Raw genomic sequence first — 15630 nt, 5'->3', positions numbered from 1 at the left:
TGTATGAAGCCATGCTCAGCTAGGGTGTTGGCTAAGGAGGAGGCTGGAGGGTCATTAGAGTCATTGTACCCAAGGTTGAAGTCTCAGAGGATGATGTTTGTGCTGATGGTTTAGAATTCTCAGCTATTAAAGAAGTAATATCTTCTGCAAAGGATCCAGGATGACCTGGGGGCCTATATATTAGGTGAATGGAGATTGTACTTTGGGAGAAGTCTGCTGCTTGATTGTGAGATGTTCACATGATTTTAGTGGAGAGGAGGTGACTGATCTGAGGTCTAGTGAGGATTTAAAGATGATAGCTACGCCTCCTCCACGAGCATTAGGCCTGTCGGCTCTGATGATGGAGTAGTTGTCAGGAATAGCTAGGGTTAAATAGGGTCCTGCTGCCTCATGTAGCCAACTTTCTGTTATGGCAAGGAAGTCGAGGTTGTTGGTCAGGATGATATCAGCGATCTCTGTGGGATGGGCCACAAGGGACCTGACATTTAGTAGAGCTCCTTTTAAATAGAGTGGTTTGGAGTTGTTAGAAGTTGTGCTATTTGCTGTCCAGACAAATGGTCGACTGTAAATTGGTCGAATTACAATTAGATTGAAATACATTTTGGTCGAATATATTATTTTTGGTCGAATATATTATTTTTGGTCGAATACAAGAAATGCAAGCAGTCAAATATGCTGTATATTTTTAATTTTTTTATTTTTTTCAACATTGTATAGTGTTCGAATACAAGAAATTCAAGCAGTTACATATACTGTATATTTTTAATATTTTAATTATTTTCAACATTGTATAGTTAAACCTGTAAAATAATTAAATATTGCAAACGTTTTATTAATCCAAAAAAGTTATATGTGTGTATTTATTTTCTAACGCTAGGTGGTGCTATTTATCAATACTATAGTAAATTTAAATTGTACAAAGTTTGTTACGCATGACGTCGTACGTTCGCGACATAGACACCATTTTAGAAGTTCCTTCTTCCCGGTTGGATACCTGTTGCTCGCGCTCCGGACCTGCTTATGGATTTTTATTTTTTTTTTATTTTTCGATGGAGTTTGCAATGGTTTTTTCTTCCTTTGGATGGGTTTTTTTGCACTTGGTTGTGTCTTGGAATGGTTTTTTTAATGGATCTGATTTTTTCACCGCACCGGATGCCTTTTTTTTGTAACGCGAGGATCTCTGTGTTTCTTTGGATTTTACATTGGATTTCCACTTTCTGGATGTATTTTCTTCTGGATCGTTTCGTGGATGGATGCTTCAATGGACTTGGCGGATTTTACATTGGATTTCCACTCTCTGGATGTATTTTTGTTTTTTTTATGGTTTTTCTTGGAGTTTGCCTTTTAAGTGGATTATGTTTTTTTCCAATCATGGTTGGATTATGGACGCAGCCCCACATTTGGTGTCGGTTTACTGTACTTGGGGAATGGATTTCGAGCCTGGAGCTGGCGCTCTCAGTTCGGTGAGTCATTTTTATGTATTCTTAACATTTCAAATTGTAGGCTATTGCTTCAAGGTACTGTATTGGCTCCGTATTTTCAGAATTGTGCACTATGCTTGCTATTCTTTCTTCATGGTCTCTGTATTTTTTCTTCGCTATTGGTCGGTTTTCGAATGACAGTGTTTGGGACAGTTTTATTTCTCGTCTATTTTGCTCATTTTTCAGACTTTTGAGGAAGTGCCATAAGGTTGGGTTATTTGAATTGAATTCTTTGTTTATCTTTCTGCGCCAACCTTCCTGTACATTGTTTGTTCTTGGGCATTTTTTAATTACTGATGTGTAGCAATTCCATATTTTAATCTCATATTTCCCTTTTCGTCGGGTTCCATGTCTCGTAAGTTGCCCAATCCATGTGTTTTCCATGTAGTCAAGTAAAGTGCATAACTGTTCTTCATGATTAGTATAGTAATAAGATGCAATCAAAGTATCCTAATATGTAGTAACCATGTCCTCTTTTACAAATGCTAAAGCGTATAATCGTTTGATTTGGTGCTGAAATTCGGTATCTTCTATGTACAATGTTTGTTATCCTAATTTTTGAATTCTTCTCCACAGAGATTGTCCAAAATGAAAAAAGCAACCTTAAATACGTGTTTCTGGATACATTTTAGAAAATGCGTTCATTTGTCCCTGTTCATAGTCCATGATTATAGTTTCTGTTTTTTTTCCTGGCAATGATTCTTGAATTAATTTATAGATACAGCTGTACAGTTCTTCTGTTTTTCCTGGCATTAAAATGAAGATTAGAGGTGTAACGGTTTCATTTACTGTTCCATGAATGCTATAAAACTGATGAAAGGGTGTAGGACAGGTTTTAAATGTAGCGTCTCCATGCCAAGTGTTTGAATTTCCTAAATGCGCTATGTTTTGAAAAGTAGTAAAAATTAACATTTTTTCCTTCTTTATTTCTAAAGATTTCCATAGAAACTGCTCTCCCTTTTCTGTTATTTGTAATACCTCCGGTATAACCATATTTTCATAACTTACTGGTGCCATGGGTAAGTTTTCTTTTTGTTGTTTTAGGCGATTTATATTTCGTTTTACAGTTGTCGCGTTTGGCATCTGTGCCGTTATATGAAGCGGTAAACTTTCATATGCCTTGTCAACCTGTGAAGTCGGTGCTTCATTCTTATTATTCTCTACATTTTCTTTCAATGGGTTAAGCATTTTCTTTATGAAAACCGCCGTATTGTCCGGCATGTGGTTATGTTCGCAGGTTAAACGAATGTTTTCACCTTCAGTTATTGCCCTTCCTTCGCATTTATTTTTGGTGTACTCTTTACACTTCCAATAGTTTTTTTCTTGTTTTGTGCATTCTTTATTGTATATGTAGCCTTCATACGTTAATTGCGCTGCGCCCCTTTGGGATTTTATGAATTCCATTTTTTCTAGCAAGCAGTATCTGAAATAGCAAAATTATAAAATTAATCTAACTAATTCACTTTTATTTTGGGTAAACGAGCTTATAGTTATAGGTTTGTTACTTCAAAAATGCAAAATGGAACATATACATGCTGAAAAAAAACGTTCGATTACTAATTTTATTTTTGGGAGGGTTCGTATGTATATAAAAAAATGTAAACAAAAAAAAACAGGGGGTTGGGGGGAACCCCCCATTTGTAATAAAAAACTGTGTGAACCACTCTGTAATTTGCTTTTTTAGTGTGTTTAAGTCACCTTTGTTTTAGTCACGTATACGCTATTCACTCGCGTGTTTTGATCAGCTGCTCTCCCTGTCACTTTTCTGACGAACTGACAGTTTGTTTTTAACCGTCATCTGCAATCACTGGTCTCATATGAGGTGCTTTACTCTTCTCTTTATGTTATTTCCTGTGATCTTTTTTTATGTTAATGGCCATCTCTATCTGCCTCCATTCACTGCCCATATTATTCATTGGTTTGTCGACCATTTGACTTTCGACCAGTTGGATTCGATGTATTGACATGTTTACATTGTGTATATTAGATGTCGACCATTTGTTTTTCGACCATTTTCATTCGATCAATTTGTTATTCGATCATATGTTTTCGACGAAATGACTGGTAACCGTGCTATTTTTATTGGTCTTAGTAAGGACTTTGGCTGATGGGTTGCTATTCATATGGGGGAGTCTAGTGCTAATGTTTCGCTCTGTGAGGTTAGGGTTGACAGTGAGTATGTTGCCAAGGTGTTTAGTTGTAGCAGACTTAATGATGGGTTTGGGGTGATTGGGACTGGTGCCAACAACCAGGCAAGGTATACTAGGTCTAGATGAGGTTTTGTCAGTATCAGTAATAAGGTTGGCTAGGGTGTAACCAAGGTGGTCACTGGTAGTATGGTTTTGGTAGTAGCTAGGTGGGAAGGGTGGTGTAGTGGGCAGGAACGGTGTGGGGCGGGGGGTGGGGAACTGTCTTGGGCATGCGGGTTTGGCTAGGCCATTATTGAAAACTATGTAGTTGTTTCCACTGCAAGGTACACCATCTTGCATGACACAAAACGGGAACATGATGAGGGTGAGCCAGGTAAGCATGGTAGGGATCTGTTGGTGTACAGTTGCGGTGTTTGACTTAAAGGTTGGGTTGGAATGCACACAATAGGCAGATTCAATTTTTGTCTATGGTACACACAAGTAGGCAGATTAAAATTGGCTGGGGTGCATACCAATATGCACTGTGTTTTCAAGCAATTTAAACATATGTTTGGAGGCGCTCGAGAGCCGGTAACCAAGATGACCGCCATCATCTTAGCTCTGCTATCGACCTGGAAGAGGAGGAGGCCCATTGGCACATTGACTGGATAATCAGTCCTGGGATTTGTTGCTTGGGGCCGCAAGACATAGCGGATCCTGTATACCCGAGGATAACGCGTGGGGTGCCAGAACTGTGAAGACACGGCCGCAATCCAGCTCGCCTCACCCCCTCTGTAAGAGCGCGTGCGCTGGAGCTTGGGAGAAGCAGCACGGCACAGGGGACCAGGGATACTATGGCTGGAAGCTGAGTCCCCGCATGAGAGGTGCCGGAAACCCAAGGCCTGCGAGATAGCCCTACAGTCACTGCCAGTAAGGCAGAGTAACTGGGGAAGCGCTGGGGTACGGGTGTAGTGCCCAGGCGGCCAGAGTGTTGCTGACTGGCTGCTGAGCCATTGGAAGAGGCCGCATGCACAGTGCAGATTGAAGCCTGGAGCTGGGACCTGCTAGAGTCTGCTGCTATGCGGACGGAAGAGGGGTCCAACTCCCAGGGTGAGTGGCTGACAAAACCGATTGCATTGGTGCCCGTAGGGAGGAAATAAACATGCGGCTGCCCCAGTCCCCACTCTCCTGTCTAATGAGATGGTGACACTGTAAAGCTTTTGGTGAATCACGGATGTGGTGTGAACGTAAGTGAAGCACTGGGTGGGACCCGGCCTGGATTGTGACTGAGGTATTCTTGCTACCATAAGGTACAGGGAGTTTACCAGTTTAACGGGCCATAGTCTGTGGTTCAGGGATTGGCTGCAAGAGGTGCTGAAATAAACCAGCCAAATAAGAAGGAACGAACACCAGGAGCACTTGCAATTTTGTGGGCGTGCTGTAAGGAACTCCTTAGGGGATTCCAGGTCCATATGTGGTACCCCCCGTGCGGTCGCAGGCAAATTGGAAGCTGTGTGTGGGAGCAGTGATTGGAGCAGCTACCATTGTTGGCCCACTCGGGGAGCAGTAAATATCAGCAACAGGCCTTGGGACCCTCTCTGAACTGGCCCTTATTGTCGAAGGGAGTGAACCTCAGAGCTCCTCGTTACAGGACATACCACAATTATAAGATGAGTGAGGTGGGCTGTCATGGGGCTGGCAGGGACCGGGTGGAGGTGAGACTCCCACTGCTGTGTAACTGTGCTGATCACAATTAACCTTTATTCAGTAGTGAAGCCAGGCCTTAATTGCGTAAGGGACTGAATCTGCTAAATGTCAAAGGGAGGAAAAAGGCAGGGCTGCCTGCAGTTCACCCAGAAGCACGTCATCCTCGCCCAGTAGAATGGTGTATACTGATGCTCTGGTCGAGCGCCACAGTCCCTACCGTGTCCAAATGGATAAAAGACATGGCGTTGTTCTGCGATATGGAACAGGAGTTCTGCAGCACAATACCACTGGGCTCTCGACCTAAGCACATATGGGGCCCTGTGCGGGTAATGCTATCCGCAAGGGAGGCGGCTACCTGAGAGCTAAGGTACAAGAGAGGTCACTGTGCTTGATGATTTATGTCAAGTAACTAGGGGAAAGACATGATGGTCTACTGGGCAGGAGGGTACTGCGGAACCTCGATTCATTGCTATATGCTGGTTTTAATGTGTAATGCAGAGTTGCCATCCTTTCTGTTACTATTCTGTCATTCATTCTTCCTGCCTTCTACTAGATATGGAGCCCTGCTGTCCTTGCTCCGGTATCTCTTCTCCCTGCCTGCAAGCATCTTTGGTGATCAGTGTGCGTTTGCTAGTAAGCCTGCAATTTACAGTGTGCATCGCGCACACTGTGCAAATTTCAACATCTGATTCTAAAATTGTTCTTTACACTACGTGGTTCCTGAGGATTGCGTGCAGTGAAATCATTTTCTCCTGATTTGTACCTGCTACCTGGGTCTTCGCTTTCATCTACATTTGCATTACCTGGTGCCTCACTTGACTTGGCCTTTCTAAAATGATCATTTTACTTCTCTCCTGAGTTAACTGCCCAGTCTGGCCTCACTCCCCCCTCCCATTGGTTGCATTGGTCTAGATTGGCCAATTAGAGCAACCGGGAGGCGGTAGCCGGCCCGTACATATCAAGGCCCACAACAAAGCCCCGTCTGCTCCATGTCCGCTACCAGAATGGTACTTTGGATCCTTTTTGCACCCTAGTACCTGAACTTCCATCATGTTGCCACCTCACTCTTCTAAGAAATCCAGACTGCCTTGACATTCACAACGCCTTAACTATGGGTTAGTTCCCTCCTTTTGACTTTCACTGTCCCTCTCTGCTTGTTTCTCACATTTTTACATTCTGAATTGCATTGCGTTTTTAGACCCTTTGCTAGCATCTGAACCCAATATAAATTCACATCTTGCTGTTTTGCTTTTTGGTTTAAAAGTCAAATCTTGCTGTTTTGCTTTTTGGTTTAAAAGTCAAATCTTGCTGTTTTTGCTTTTTGGTTTAAAAGTCAACTTTTGCTGTATTTTAGCTAACTTGCTCTGCACTTTGCTTGTAATTGTTGCTTCTCTGTAACCTGCCAGCCCAGTGACCTCCCTGTTCTCTTTGTTCCACTCTTACCTGCCCTTCCTCCCACCCAGCACCCCTGCCCGCCAGCTTCTCCCTCCTTTTCTCGCTACCACTCCCATGGCGCTTTCTGTTTCTCCTATCTTTTCCAACTGCTTCTCTATTGACTATCCTTCCCTTCTCACTAGGTCTGGTAGGAAGAAGTTCAAAAAGGATATCTTGGCCTCCAACCCTGGTCTCCCTATCCCTGATACCTATTTCAGCGCTTCCTCCAGACAGACATTCTTTTTGTCGTTCCTTCGCCAGATCTATGGACTCTTTATATGATCAGTGTGCTCTGTCCTGTCTGCTCCTCTCCTATTAATAGTGGCACCCGCTGGGAGGTTCTCATGGCTCCCTTCGACTCCTCTAAAGTCATCATTAAAGTCTACCTTAATGGTACAGTCATGTTCCAAGACCCTCAGGCCAATCTCCTCCTCTTTGATAGGCGCTTCCCTCACCTCATTAATTTCCTTTCATCTCCTGCTGTCCCCTCCTCTCCCCTCTTGGCTACCTTGCCCTCTGTTCCCTCCTCTGCCCCACCTCGGGCTGCTCCTCCTCTGCAGGGCGTACCTCTGATTTGTACCCCTCCCCGGAAGGTCTTTAAGGCTGGCAACCTTCTTCATCTTGCCACTCTCAACTCTCGCTCTGCTGTCAAACGCTCCTCTGACATCTGCCACCTCCTGGAAGAACTTGACGTTGATGCCCTCGGTCTTACCGAGACATGGTTCACGGCCAGCTCTGTCACGAGCTTTGACACGCTCCTCCCTGATGGCTACAAGATCCTCTCCACAAGCAGATCACCCGGTCCAGAGGGGGTGTACCCCTGATCTTTCCTGAGTGGATTCCTGCCTCTATCATTCCCACACAGACATACTCCTCTTTTGAATGCCTTGTCTGTAGGCTTTTTCTCTCTTCCAGCCACTCTCTTACCGTGGCTACTATCTACCGGCCACCTGGTCAGATCACCTCTTTTCTCTCCGAGTGGGTAGACCTCTCCTCCCTCCTGGCCTCAGCCACTCAACTCCTCCTTGTTGGTGACCTCAATATCCAAATAGACACTCCTTGTTCCTCCTCTGCACTCTTCCGTGACCTCTTTGACTCCCTCTGCCTTTCCATCCTCCCCTCTGGCCCGACTCACTCTGCAGGGCACACACTTGATGTCTTGATCTCCTCCGACATCCCCCTCTGCATCCCTCTGACCACTACTCTCTCCTGGAGCGATCACTCCCTCCTCTCTTCTCATCTCTCCCTCTCTACCCCCAGGCCAAGCCCACCCCAACACTGCCACCTACCTTCTCGGTCATCCGGCCCATGAAGCATGCGTCAGTGGAGGCTTTCGCCGCCACCTTGTCCCCCCCCCCCTCTCTGGCTGATTCACATCCTGACACAGCACTGTCTATGCTCTTCTCTTCTATTTCCAATACTCTTGATGCTCTTGCCCCTGTCATGAGGATCCATTTGAAACCCAAAGCCAAGTACAATTCTTGGTATGACTCTGACCTAGCTACACTTAAACGTAAGTGTAGGGCGGCTGAGAGGAAATGGAGGGCTTCTTGCTCATTATCTGACAAACTGGCCGTGTCTAACAACTTGTCTGAACTCTTTAAAATCTGCAAGGAGCTGGCCAACCCTGCTGCAGTTTCTACCCCTCCTGTCACCTCCCAGGCCCTTTGTACGGCCTTTGCCTCTCACTTCATCTCAAAAACCCATGACATCCTATCCACCCTCTCTTCACCTACCCATCCTCTCCCCTCTCCTTCTGTGCACTCTGACCCTCCTTCAGCCACCCCCCACCCTCTTTCCCGTCCTTTCCTCTTTTCTCCCCTGACGAGGTCACTAGACAAGTCCGATCTATGAAAATCTCGTCAAAACAGGTTCAACCCTGTTCTTCCAAAACCATCAAGGACCACATGGACACCCTCATTCCTGCCCAGGCTGATTTCTGCAACCTCTCCTTTGCCTCAGGAGCCTTCCACTTACCTCTTAAACACTATCTTGTGCACCCTCTTCTCAAGAAACCCTCAGCTGATCCTTCTTGCCCGGCTAACTATCACCCAATCTCCATTACTCCTTTTCTGGGCAAACTCCTGGAAAAGCTGGCCATCTCGCAGCTTAACCTTCACTCTGATTCTGTTAGCTGTCTCCACAACCATCAGTCTGGCTTTAGAGCTGCCAGAAGCATGGAAATTGCTCTCCTGAACATCCATGAAGATCTGCTCTCCAACATTGACTCCAACATCCCCTCTGTCCTCATCCTACTCGATCGCTCTTCTGCCTTAGACACGGTCAACCATACCATCCTGCCCAACCGTCTCTGTGACAACCTGCGTCTCACTGATAACGCTGGCTGACCTCTTATCTCTCTGATCGACTCTCCCAGGTCCAACGTGGGTCCTTCCTTTCATCTATCTCCCTTTCTACCTGCAGTGTTCCCAAGGGGTATAACCTCTCACCCTGGCTCTTTAACCAGTACCTGGCAACTCTCGCCCACCGCTTTGCCATATTATGCTCAAATTGTCAGTGCTATGCTGATGACACTCAACTCATTTTCAGGCTAGACTCGGCCACCTCTTCTCCTTCTCTCATCTCTGATTGCCTATCTGCCATTCAGGATTGGTGTGCCGCCAACGATCTCTGCCTGAACGCCAGCAAGACAGAGATCCTCCTCATCGGCACACTTTCAGCCTCCTTTCCTGTCACTCTCTGGCCGGCCTCCCTTGGCCCTCCTCCTGCCCCCACGTGCGAGGCTAAGAACCTTGGGGTAATCTTTGACTCCACACTTTCCTTCTCTGCCCACATCTCTGGAGTCTCTAAAAAGTCAAACGTCCTACTGCACTTCCTCAGAGGTATTCTGCCTTTCCTCTCCTTCCCCCAGAAGCTCACTGTCTCTCGAGCCCTGGTTCTTTCTAGGTTGGATTATTGCAACAGCCTCTTTCTAAATCTACCTGCCTCTACTCTACGCCCTTTGCAATTTATCCAGAACAGGACTGCAAGACTTGTCCTCGTCCTCAAGCCTTGGGATCGTATCTCTCCAGCCCTGAAATCTCTTTACTGGCTCCCAGTGGCTGCAAGGATTAAATTCAAGACCCTTTGCATTGTCCACAAGGCTTTCTGGGGCCTGGGTCCAAAATACCTTCAGCTGTCCCTCCGTAAATACCCTCCCTCCTGAGCTCTTTGCTCCTCCACCTCTAACTCCCTCAGGGTCCGTCGGTTTTCAAAGAAACGAGCTGTGGGAAGATCTCTTCGGCTGGGCCCTCCCTCTGCAACAGCCTCCCTGCCACTCTGAAACTTGAGGAGAACCATCTCCAGTTCCGTAAGCACCTCAAGACCTTCCTCTTTGCTTCTGCCAGCTATGCGCAGTGAAACATATTTGACATTTACTGCAAAAAAGTAAATGTTACATAAATGTTGCAAATATCCCCAACAAATGGCACTCATCCATCATAAAATCTACTTGACTACGCGAGTGGTCGAGTGGACTTTTCAAGCTCTGGCTGAGTATGTAAAATGTAAAAGGTTAGCTGCATAAATGGGCACAATTAAATAGATATGATAAAAAGGCTCTGAAAACAATATGGCCAGCTCTCTCCCGCAGGTGCTAATATATAAGGCAATCAGAATCAGAGCAAAGTGAGCTCTGGAGACTAACTACAGTGTGTGGAAATGCAGATGTGTCGATGTAAAGTTTGGATGGAACTATTCATCATTCTTTTGCGTAAACATTTAGAGAGCGTGTGTATTCATTATGTAACATGAAAGAAAGTAAGAGACTTAGCAGAGTAGATGGCGCAGCAGGCAGAGCACTGTTAAAACTAGATGGAATATTATAGTTTGTTGCCATCTCATTTTCAGGGTAACTGGTATAAAACCGCTCATGCGTTGAACACCCATTGCACAGATAAATACAACCAGCAGATCACAGAACATTTGCCATTAAAAGCAGGTGGTCACGTGATCATGGACGTTTTCAACAGTGTTCACTCATCAATGTGATGCATTGTCCCCAACAAATGTAAAATCTAGTTGACTCTGAGATTTAGATAAACTAACCTAAACCTTATGTAAACCATGGCGTTAATGCAGTGTTTTACAGAAGCAATACTGTAGTTGCATTATGAATGCATTATGCAACAACTTAAATTGTTAGGAATGGCATTGCATGACTGTTTTTAATAAGGTTACACATTCTGGTCTTTGCCAAAGTAGATATAGTTAGCTTAATAAAAGTATCATCCCAAATACTTCTGGTTTTTAATTGTTTGAAAAAGAAAATAAATTTTGCCTAGCACTCCCACACAGGCCTTTGGCACTTAAGAATGAAGTAGATGATTACTATTGCTCTCTCTCTCTCCATTAGCCCCTTAGAACTTGCAGTGAACAGAGAAGAGGGTGGCAAGAGCCTTGCGCCAGGGAGGGATTCAGAGTGAGCAGTGCTTTCATTGAACAGGGTAACTTAAATAGCTAACGTTGCTATCCAAGTGTCAATTTAATTAGCAAACCTACAGAATTGCATAGCAAATTGCTATGCAACAATGCTTATGTTATGCATTGTAGTAAGCCTGGCTTTTAACTGAAGCATTTCTGACATTCAGTGCACTAATAAGGGCTTTCTCCTGTTTGTGTCATCTTGTTTAAATAAGATTGCTTTTATTAATGAAGCCTTTTTGACAGTTATTGCATTTGTATAGGTTTTTTCCTGTGTGAGTTATTTCAAGCAGCAGAAGACGGTTTTTGTGACTGAAGCATTTCTGACAGTCAGTACATTGATAGGGTTTTTCTCCTGTGTGTGTTCTCTCATGATCAATAAGACTTCCTCGTTGACTGAAGCACTTCTGACATTCAGGGCACTGATAAGGTTTCTCACCTGTGTGGGTTCTTTCATGTAGCAGAAGGGAGCTTTTGCAACTGAAACATTTCTTACATTCAGTGCACCGATATGGTTTTTCTCCAGTGTGGGTTCTTTCATGATCAGTAAGACTGGGTTTAAGACTAAAGCATTTCTGACATTCGCCGCACTGGTAAGGTTTTTCTCCTGTGTGCGCTCTCTCATGAACAATAAGTTTGCTTTTAGAACTGAAGCATTTCTCACATTCAATGCACTGATATGGTTTTTCTCCAGTGTGTGTGCGCTCATGATGAATAAGATCGCCCTTTTGTCTGAAGCATTTCTGGCATTCAGTGCACCGAAAAGGTTTTTCTCCCGTGTGGGTTCTTTCGTGATCAGTAAGACTGTTTTTATGACTGAAGCCTTTCTGACATTCAATGCACTGGTAAGGTTTTTCTCCTGTGTGTGTTCTCTCATGAACAATAAGTTTGCTTTTATAACAGAAGCATTTCTGAAATTCAGTGCACCGATAAGGTTTTTCTCCTCTGTGTGCTCTCTCATGAACAATAAGTTTACTTTTATAACTGAAGCATTTCTGACATTCAATGCACTGATATGGTTTTTCTCCAGTGTGTGTGCGCTCATGGTGAATAAGATCGCCTTTTCGACTGAAGCTTTTTGGACATTCAGTGCACTGATAAGGTTTTTCTCCTGTGTGTGTTCTCTCATGTTTTATAAGATCGCTTTTATGAATGAAGAATTTTTGGCATTCACTGCATTGGTATGGTTTTTCTCCTGTGTGGGTTCTTTCATGCATCATAAGATAACTTTTGCGACTGAAGCATTTCTGACATTCAATGCACTGATAAGGTTTTTCTCCTGTGTGTGTTCGTTCATGATAAGTAAGGCCACCTTTATGACTGAAGCATTTCTGACATTCGCTGCACTGGTAAGGTTTTTCTCCTCTGTGTGTTCTCTCATGAATGATAAATTGGCTTTGATGACAGAAGCATTTCTGACATTCAGTGCATTGGTAACGTTTATCTCTTTGTCGCATTTGCTCATGCAGAATAAGACTAGACTTCTGACTGAATCTTTTCTGACATTCCGTGCTCGGAAAAGTTTTCTTGGTCGTCAGCATTGCCATGACTGGTTTTGCTATGAATAAACAAAGCGGTAAGACAGCAGAAGGCAAGGGAGAGACTTGATGCAGGCCTACTGATTCAATAGTGAAATTTAGGTGGTAAGTGTGTTGGAAACTCACAAAAATGTAGCTTCAATTGGATTACATGTGTGGAACATCCCTAACCAGACAACTGTTCCCATTTCTTACCTTAATCCACATTGCATTCCTGTAGCCCTCTGTATCCAGTCTTTCCATATAAATATAACTCTACCCTCAAATATAGTCCTTCTAAATTGTATCCATACAACTATCCCCTTGCTGTACTGTGTTCGGTTGTTTGCCAGCTAATTTGCTCTATACAACACCCAATACATGCCAGAACAAAACTCATACAGGATAGATCTAATCACTCAAAATATGTACAGTGCTCTCTAGCAAATGCTTCCATCTTGTCAAATGTAGCTTTGCTCTGGATTCGATATGTTGTCACCTCTATGGGCAGCTTCTATATGTTGCCCCATATATTTTACTTGATGAATCTAGCTGTGCTAATGATGACCTGGTCATGTTATCCTCCCGTAGGTGCTCTCTCATGGTAAACCTGGCGTTATGAGGAGAGCTTTACATTAAGGAAAAACAGCAATGAGGTTTCTCTTCCAATCTGTCCATTGTCACACAAGATCAGATTTGATTTGTAACTGAGGAGTCTCCTTCGTGCTTCACAAAGATATAGTCCATATCCTGCTTCAGTTCATGCAGATAATGGGCTGTGCTGTTGGACTCCTTGCTGTGCTGTTGGACTCCTTGCTGTGCTGTTGGATTTCTTACGGTCGGCGGGTGTACAAGCTCCCGTTTACCGTGCACTTTACTCATAATTAGGAATCATTTAATTCCTGTAATTATTCAGACATGGCAGATTACTCAATTTTCAGTACTTCTTGATGTATAGTTGAAATGTGGGATTGAAGACCTCACTTTTTCAAGCAGTCCTGTTCTAGGCTCTTCCAATACCTTCCTTATCACATCTATGTCTGGCTTCCTTTTCCTTCCAAATAAGCCTCGATAGGGCGTTAGTTTTAGCACATCAATGAATCATCATTTCGTCTGGTCTGGCCTGAGACAGTCACCTGTAGATCAAAAGTAAAAGGGTATGTTTATGAATGTTCTATTGTAGCTAGAAACAGCATAATTAAAATGCAAGGCGTGTTCTATGAATTAAAACAAACCATTGTAATGTTTCCATTCTGTACACAAAGGAGGTGATTAGTGCACAGTAGAGAGTGCCAAAGTTCTGCAAAACATAACGCCGATTTATAAAGCAGTAGGAAAAAACAAAGGAAACAAAAATTAGTCACCCTTTCTCTGTGACACTAAGAAAGAAGCTGGGCAGAATGCAGCCAGCACATTGCATCAATTCAATCCTCCCACATGAAAGTCTGGGACCATGGTCTGAGAAGAGTCCACCACGTGGTAGATCAGACGAACCATAGACGGGGCGAATGCGCCATAGCGTAACTTGACGCTGTCAATGCTTTTCGATTCTGTTAATTGGGAGTGGTTGTTGAGTGTCCTTGCACACTTTGGAATGGGGAGGGGTTCCTCCGCTGGGTCAGGCTGCTATCCAAAAATCCCAGAGCAAGAGTGAGAACTTGGCAAATTTCGGAGGTCTGGAGGATTTACAGAGGCACAAAGCAGGGGTGCCCACTATCACCGATGTTGTACATAATGGTCCTTGAACCGCTGGCGGTCTTCCTTAGGGCCGAATATGGGGATACTGAGATAGACAGATGGGGTCCTACACCAAACCTTGTTATACATATTCGTGCCCCTATCATGCCTACTGGAAGCAATAGATGCGTATACCAGAATATCAGGAATAGCTATCAACAAGGACAAGTCCTCTCCTTGGCCGACTTAAGATGGATCCCCCTGAACCAATTGCCAGACCCAGGTCTTTCTGCTATCTGGGGATAGAGGTGTCTCATGATACCACTGACATACACAAATACAATACATGGGTAGCCCTCGATAAGACACAGAAGGACATGGCCTTCTGGAAGACACTTCCACTAGGAATTATTGGGAGGGCGGCACTGCTGAAGATGACTGTACTGCTACGCATGCTATACTATTTCACAAACATCCCACACGATATACGTAAGGCTTTCTTTACACAGCTGAACACAATAGACCGAGAATTCCTATGGGGTGGGGAAGGAACAGGATTGTGCTCAATACCCTGCAAAGAGACTACGAAGCAGGGGGCATCAGATTGCCGGACTTTGAACAATATTATCTTGCAGGGCAATTGCAATTCGTGGTAAGATGGCTAGTAGATGAAACATCAATAGGCTCACTGCTATTCCAGCCGGCACTGAAACAATACTACCTGAGAGAAATGATGTGAACTGACAAGTCCCTGACCAGAACCCTACCCAATATGGCCAAACTGAGCCTGATCCTGTGGAAAAGAGCATGAAAACCCAGGGGGCACCAGACCCCCTGCTCCGAGCATATCCCCCTCGCAGGATTTGCTGGTGTGGACACTGGGACCCTCGCAACATACCGGATCCATTGGGAAGCCAAGGATGTCGCTCAGATTGTTGAAGACCTGATGAGGGAGGAACAATGGGTGTACTTTCAGTATCTGAGGGAGGAGCATGACATACACGGTGGCCAGTTCATACTACACAACCACATGGTTCAGGCAATTAAGATGAGATGGCCAGAAATGGCAGTTGATGAGGATCCAAGGGGGATGATGGATACGTGGTACGATGTATCAGAAGGGGGACACACGGTCTCTAGACTGTATGAACAATTTCTGAAAAATATCAAATGTGCAGGAGCTCCAAACGAGAGAACGCTGGGAAGGGGAGCTCCAGCGGCCCTTCAGTGCTCAGGAATGGTCCAGAGTCTTGCGATATCCTA

The 15630-nt window shown here is 44.4% G+C and overlaps 1 pseudogene; it reads right to left on the bottom strand.

Annotated features, from left to right (window-relative positions):
* LOC138489285 (zinc finger protein 850-like) overlaps positions 1–15630 on the bottom strand; it is a 150399-nt pseudogene that overhangs the window by 105994 nt on the left and 28775 nt on the right.

Source organism: Ambystoma mexicanum, chromosome 9 (assembly GCF_040938575.1).
Source record: "Ambystoma mexicanum isolate Mex_15411 chromosome 9, UKY_AmexF1_1, whole genome shotgun sequence".
NCBI classification, from domain to species: domain Eukaryota; kingdom Metazoa; phylum Chordata; class Amphibia; order Caudata; family Ambystomatidae; genus Ambystoma; species Ambystoma mexicanum.
This window is presented reverse-complemented; position numbering and strand designations above follow the sequence as displayed.